This window comes from Leptonychotes weddellii, chromosome 11 (genome assembly GCF_054177405.1).
Source record: "Leptonychotes weddellii isolate Sample4059 chromosome 11, ASM5417740v2, whole genome shotgun sequence".
NCBI classification, from domain to species: Eukaryota; Metazoa; Chordata; class Mammalia; order Carnivora; family Phocidae; genus Leptonychotes; species Leptonychotes weddellii.
In genome coordinates, this window is record NC_138379.1 from 94094313 (window position 1) to 94101941 (window position 7629).

Genomic DNA, 7629 nt, shown 5'->3' on the forward strand with positions numbered 1-7629 from the left:
TTGAATGAAGCAGCCATTTACTAATAGAGGGAAGACTCAGAAGAGCAGGTTGGGGAGCTTGGTTTGGGACATGTTCTGGTAGACAGACCTATTAGATGTCCCCAGGGGCATGTAGGACAGGCCGAGGGATACTTGAGTCTGGAGTTGGAGGGGGAGGTCTGAGCTGGATACATACATACATGGTTGACCTTGAACAGCACATGTTTGAACTGTGCAGATCCACTTTATACGTGGATTTTTTTTGTTGATAAATACAGTATTGTAAATGCATTTTCCTTATGATTTAAAAACATTTCCCTACCTGACTTCATTGTAAGAATACACTGTATAATACATACAATGTACAAAATGTGTGTGAATTGGCTGTTTATGTTATCACTGAGGCTGCTGGTTAACAGGCTCTTATAGGTAAGGTTTGGGGGAGTCAGAAGTCACGGGTGGTTGACGGTGTGGGGGGTGGCGCCCCTCGTGGCCACGTTGTTGGAGGGTTAACCGTATTTGGAAGTCATCGGAGTATAACCCTCTTTTAAGTCAGGACGTGATGCGATAACTGAGAGTAAGTGTAGCAGAGAATAAAACCAAACTGAAGACACATGATTAGTGAAATTTAGGGCTGACTTGTGGTTTTTCAGGAAGAAATGTAATGCTCCTGTTTTCTACACACAGGAATCCTTACTTTCTATCATGTTATGGAAGCACAGAGATTTAACGGTCAAGATTGAAAGCATATATATGCACGTGGCACTTAAATTTAAAGGACGAATTCCACTCTATTCCAGGAACAAAGCTTTTTGTTTTGAGACGGTACAGCTCTACGTTTTAAGAATATGTCAAGCGCCTCTGTCTTCTAATTGGGAATAGCTCTTCTGATTCAGTTCTGTAATTTTGGCACTAGGGGGCAGGCTTGCTTCTAGTTTCTGCAGAGACGTAATTGGGATTAATTTAGCCACAGAGCACCTGTATTCAGCCCCTATCTATGAATGCACTTGCTGCTCAAGTGACAGTTCACTATCTGCTGTGTATTTTCTGTTGCTGGGAAAGCATCAGATAAGGCTGTGGCTGGTTTCAGTGCATCTAGGACTGGGAGTTGATAAATATTTGCATATAAAGTACAAGGAAACAGGCGTAGCTTACTGCAGTTAAGATCTGATATGGAGCCCCTGCCCACATAGGTACATAGGAGAGTTTGAAACCAGTCCTAAGGAATTCTGGACATCATTTATTCAGGAAATGTAGTGAGCTGTCACTTTGTGCAGTCAATTGTGGTAAGAGTTGGGGCTACAAAGATGAGTAGAATATAGTCCCTGCCTAAATAAGCTTTGGTGTAGCATCTTACAGCAGTTAATATCTTGTGCTCTCTTTCAATGTCTTTTTCCCCCAGTGTTAGAAAGCCTGACTCATTTATCTCTGGCACCTCCAAGTGCCCATCACAGGGCTTGGTACTTAGGCTAATTCATAGTGTATGAAAAGAGATAGAACTAAGGGGGGGGAAACAGTGAGGGGATTGGTTCCTTCACAAAAAATTCCCCTGCAAGAAGGCTCTCCTATTAACGTGTAAGAGTGGTTGTGGAGGGATTCCAACTCTCCATCTTTGCCCCTACTCCTCTTCCAAATAGTGTTCATCTCCCCCCATGATCAAGAGCAGCTGGTAGAGATTACCTGTTGCTACCCAAAGAGAAGGAGGTCTAGGCTTTTCATTGTTACTGGAGTGGACAAGGATCAATGTGGAAGGTGGACACATCTTCCTGTCTGGCTTGTATCAGGTCAAGAAGTTTGAGATGAAAGGAGCTTGCTGGAATAAGGGTTCTCTTCTTTTTTTTCTCACTTTTCACCCAGAAAGTTGGTGCACACATAGACCTTCTCCCTCAGTTCTTTTAGGGTCCCTACTTGTACATGCCAGTTCTTTACTTACTTGTAAAATGAGGATCTTATAACGACTTCATAGGATTGTTTTGAGGATGAAATGAAGCAGTGTGCAGTAGATATTAGGTTTATTGCCATCTGGAAAAACATCAGTTGGACTGTGTAGGATGGGTTTGTGTTCACTGAGTGTCTGTTACTCTAATAGAATCAAATAAATGGGGGGAAAGTTGATCCACTAAAATCAGATAGATTAAATGCAAATCTCTTTAATGTCAATGATATAAACTAATTTGTTTTATTCTGTTATTGTGGGGCAGTGTAGTGAAATGGCTTTCAGAGGGATAATAAATGTGGCTAAATGAGGCGATCAGTCTAGAGTGTACTTGGCACCACATACTGAGTGCTGGGTCGCATTGGCTGCTGTCTTTAAGCGCAGATTGATTTGACCTCATAGTGGGGACTTTTTTTTTAAGATAAAAAATTATAAAGCCATAGTACTGGAATGTCATACTGTTTGATTCTCTTAAACCAGTTGTTTAAAATTTTTTTAAGTCGCAGGACTGTTTTGTAAATGAAATTTTACTTAGAAGCACAGTATGTAAAAGAAAGTCAAATGACATGCTCTGGTTGAAGTGGAAGATTCAGATTGCTTCTGAGAGGCCTCAGGAGCTCCTGGCTTTCTGACGAGCGTATTTTGAAAATCACTCCTTCCACATTTGCACCTTGCCCTGTCAGACGTGAATAGAGCATGTGACTCTATTTAGAAACTTCTATTTCATTCTCTGTATAAAAGCCAGAAAGTGGCCAGCATTGTTTTAGCGTGGAACAGGATGAGATATATTTCAAGCACCACTGGAAATGTTTATGCTAGAATGATAGACTTTGTGACCATTCTATCTTAGTTTCATTACCTAGAGTTGATCTAGAAGGGCGAGATCTGTAAGAACTGCCAAGAGAGGTTTGGAACAGAAACGGATGAATGAATGAATGAATGTGGACTGAGGCTTCACTATGGCCCTGTACCACATAGGATAAGCAAGAGCATCGTTCCCAGTCTCTGCCTTTGAGGATTCCAGTCCCCCAGTGGCGAAACAACTCTGCGAGCAGAGACCCTGTAAGTCACACGTGTTCCCCCCCGCTCCACGTTCACTCAATAATAAGGGCTTAATCGATGCTTATTGAATGAACGAAAACATTTACATTTGTCTTCTCTCCTAAACTGCAAGTCCCTGGGAAGACAGGGGCCGTGTTGCCTTGATCTTGCACCCATGGCAGCACATGGCCAGTAAATTAAAGAGTTTACTTACAGAGGTCATCAGTGAGTGAATAAATGAACAAGTGGACACATTTGGACCTAAAGATACCTATGTCTGCATTCTGGTTCGAGTAAGATTCTTGAGGGGGGAGGCCATGTCTGCAGCTCTTGGCATAGTTTGCCTGACTCAGAGGAGGCAGTCAGCTCTGTCGGTAGAACTGAGCAGAGCTTCAGTTTGAGTGGAACCAGAGTTGTCTTCTACAAGCCGGCCCTGAAGTGATTTCTGACCGGAGAGAGGGCTACCCAGGGAGCTTTTTCTGAGCTCGCGCCACTTGCATGCTAAGCAACAAGCCATAGGAGTTCAGCGAGGGAGAGGTGAGTGGACCGAGATGGTCAAGACGGATTCTCAGAGCCAGTGAGACTTGATGAAGGTGTGTTTGAAGCTGTGAGTTAGATGGCTGGAGAAGGAAGGCACGGCGTGGACAGAGCCCTGGGCTCCGAGCGGCAGGACCTGTGGGGAGCCCTGGCTTTGCAGCTTCTCGGCTCCGTAGCCTTGAGATTCGCGTAGCTCCCCTCTGCCTGTTCCCGTAGCAGAGCTGAGCTCGGTGCTCAGACTGAGACTGTCCTTCGAAGTGCCGGTGAGGCACTAAGTGAAGCGTCCTGCTGTGCACCGGCCCCCAGACGCACGTCTGCGGAATGACAGAACGAATGATCCTGACGACGGAAAGCAGGACGCTCTGGAATGTCGGCTCTGGCATCTGCCGGTAAACCTGTCACCGGACGGGAAGGAAAGTGAACAGGCGAAGCCACCAAATCTCATGATCAGAAGAAGGGCTTTTGGGGTCATTTGGAAACTCCTTTGAGACTGAAGTTATGTCAGGGGTGAATAAGTCATGAGCTCTTCGTGCTGACATGATTTCTAAGGATGCCTTACTGAAAGAGGAAAACCACAAAATAAACCATAGAGCAAAGCTTTAAAAAAAAAAAAAAAAAAAAAAGCTTCCCGAGGGATGGAGGCTTCATTGGCTCTAACTGCTCGCCTCTTTCCTTACTAAGGAGTCATCTTTATTCCTTCGCTGGTAACTGGTTTTAACTTTTGGCCGTGAGATGGTTACATCGACTGGACTCATTACACGATCACTGAAGCATAATTGGTGGCAGGCCACCAGCCAAAAAGGGGAAAAGACGATTCTTTTTGAACTCGGAATGTATGAATTGGTCTTTATGATGTAAGATGGGGTTTGTTGTAACTGCTCCTTTCGGGCCCTAAGCCACAGCCCCTTTCTCTCTGTTGCCTCCTTCAGTCCCTGTGGGTTCCCCCTCATGCTAAGAAACCTCCCTTCCCTCCAGAGTGTTGACAACACTGTATTACAATGTATAATTTACACATTTGTTTTCTTACCTAGACTGCGATCTCCTTGAGAGCAGGGATGGTATATTTGCCTTTCATTTGTCCGCTGTTCACAGCTACCCGCAGTCCAGGGAAAGCACTCAATACGTGGAACAAATGAAGATGAACAGATAAATAAACGATTCTGCTTCTATAAGATGTTTAATTATCTTCTGTGTATTTTTTTCACTATATGGTAGGCATTCCATTACAGCCCTATTTTTAATGTTGACCTATGAAAGTTAGAATCAAGTGTAAATCCAAATGAGAAATGCATATTAAAACAATTAGGACAGTTTTGCCTCCCGAATTGGCAGATTTTTAAAACTGGTCATACCCATTGCTGATAAAGGTACAGGAAATCAAGGATTTTTATATTTTGCTGAAGGGAATATAAACTGGCAGAGCCTTTTCTGGAAAGCATTTAGGGGGAGATATATTCAAAGGCCTTAATAATGCTTATCTCCTCTCACCTACCAATTCTATGCCTACGAATTTATACTAAAGAATAAATAACAAATTTGCAATATTTTTTACCATAACCTAGTTTATAGATGGGGTAGGGGGAGGAAATCACCTAAATGTTTAACCATACAAACACTGGTTATATAAATTATAATCCTACTTTGGAGTACTCTGCTGAGAAAAATCCACGCTGTATCGTGGGAGTGGGGAGGAACCAGTTTGGAAACAGTATGCACTCTGGTTGTTCCACCGTGGGTGAGCAGACAGGGAAAAGCCTGAAAGTGCATTCCAGAACGGGAAAATGGTAGCCGCTTGGTCATAGCATCACCAGGAGTTTTCATGTCTACTTCATTCTCTACATTTTCTCTACTAACTGTGAGGATGCATCACTTCTGTAATTAAAAAAAGTAAATAAAGGTGAGATAAAGAAGCAGGCTTTCCCCTTTGCAGATGACACGCACCCTCCCAGTGAAGGAGGAGGCACCAAGCTGAAAATAGAGTGTTCTCCTGGACCCAGTGCAGCGGGCCATGCTCCCTGCCTGTCTGCCTGTTGCCCATGGCCTCATAGGACACACCCGAGGCCTACCTGGAAGTAACGCTCATTCATTCACTCACTCACGCATTCAGGAAATATCTGTAGAGGTCCTATGGTGGCCTCAGAACTTGGGGTATAAGGATATGTGTCAAATTCTTGAAGGCTCATTGTGTTTCGGGGTTTTGTTTGTTTTTATTGAGGTGTAATTGACATACGATATCTTACTAGTTTTGGGCACACATCATAGTGATTGGGCATCTGATGCATCACGACATGATCTTCACGGTAAGTCTGGCGGCATCTGTCAGCACACGGACTTACTGGGGTATCACCGACCGTGCCCCTATGCTGAGCACCGCATCCCCGTGACACTCTCACTCTGCCTGGGAGTGCGTGTCTCTGCATCCCCTCCACCCACTTCCGCCATTTATCATTTCAACCGGAGTTGAATAAAGACTATTGAGGACAGCCCTCTCTCTTTGGAGTCAGAAATGGATCCCAAAGAGATTTGCCCAAGATTGAATGGATCGTAAGTAGCACCTCTAGACTGGAACTGGGAAATTCTCTCTTGTCACCTGGGCTTCCTGTCTTGTAAAACACCTATCTATCTGCACAACAGCAGATGCGCAAAGTGAAAGGAAATCTTGTACCTGATGCTTGCATCTCTTCTCTCATCTCTTTAGATGCCTTACCTGGCTTCAGTTTGTCTCACGGAATTTGTAGCTAACTAAAGTTTCATATCTATGAAATTTCTATTTCAGCCATTATTATGCTATTTGTCCCTCAAATTAGAGTTTTGCTTTGTATTTAACCTCATAAATACAACTAGACCAAGCCAATGAAAACCTTTCCCCTTCTATATCAACTTCTTGCTTTTTACTTGTGGAGAGGGGCCATTCAGTCAGTAACCCATTTATTGAGTATTTATATTCTGCGAAAAGATTATTGTGTAGATTCTGTCAGCCGCTGAAATGCAGAGACTTTCATTAGAGCGTGGCACCACACTACCAGCAACTTAGCAAATGCACGGTTCCGTTGCGTGCTAGCTTCTCCAGCATAGCCCTGACCTGGCTAACTCCCACTCATCCTTCAAAACCCCTCACTCCAGCGAAGACCCTGCGTCTTCCGGGAAGGCTTTGCTCACCCACGCCCACTCCCCAACACACTCTCTTACCTCCCGTGGCATTTGTCATGTTGCATTGTCTTACTCTGAGCTCCTTGAAACCTTAGTTGTGATCTTTTATTTTCCTGATGTGCTTAGTTCAGTGGGACACCCACCAACAGCTATTCACACAGCCATCTCCTTGTGATAGGGTGGGATAATCACCTCACAGGGTGTAGCGGAGGTGATTCTAGTCCGCGTGGAGCCACAGATTTGCTGGGGGACCTACAATGTAGGGTAAACTTTGCAATATAGCTTAACGTCGGGCAACGTGATGCCCCCAGCTTTGTTTTTCTTTTTCAACATTTCCTTGGCAATCTGGGGTCTTTTCTGGTTCCATACAAATTTTAGGATTGTTTGTTCCAGCACTTTGAAAAATGTCATTGGAATTTTGATTGGGATGGCATTGGAGGTTCAGATTGCTCTGGGTAGCATAGGCATTTTAACAATGTTTATTCTTCTGATCCATGAGCATGGAATGTTTTTCCATCTTTTTGTGTCTTCTTCAATTTCTTCCATAAGTGTTCTGTAGTTTCTAGAGTATAGATCCTTCACCTCTTTGGCTAGGTTTATTCCAAGGTATCTTATGGTTTTTAGTGCTATTGTAAACGGAATCAATTCCCTAATTTCTCTTTCTACAGTTATATTGTTAGTGTATAGGAAAGCAGCTGATTTCTGTGCATTGATTTTGTATCCTGCCACATTACTGAATTGCTGTATGAGTTCTAGTAATTTAGGGGTGTATCTCTTCGCAGATGACATGATACTTTATGTGGAAAGTTCCAGTATAGTTAACATGCAGTGTAATATTAGTTTCAGGTATACAGTATAGTGATTCAATGCTTACATACAATACCCGGTGCTCATCATGACAGGTGCACTCCTTCATCCTGATCACCTGTTTCCCCCATCCCCCCACCCACCTCCCCTCTGGTCACCACCAGTGTGTTCTCTGTAGT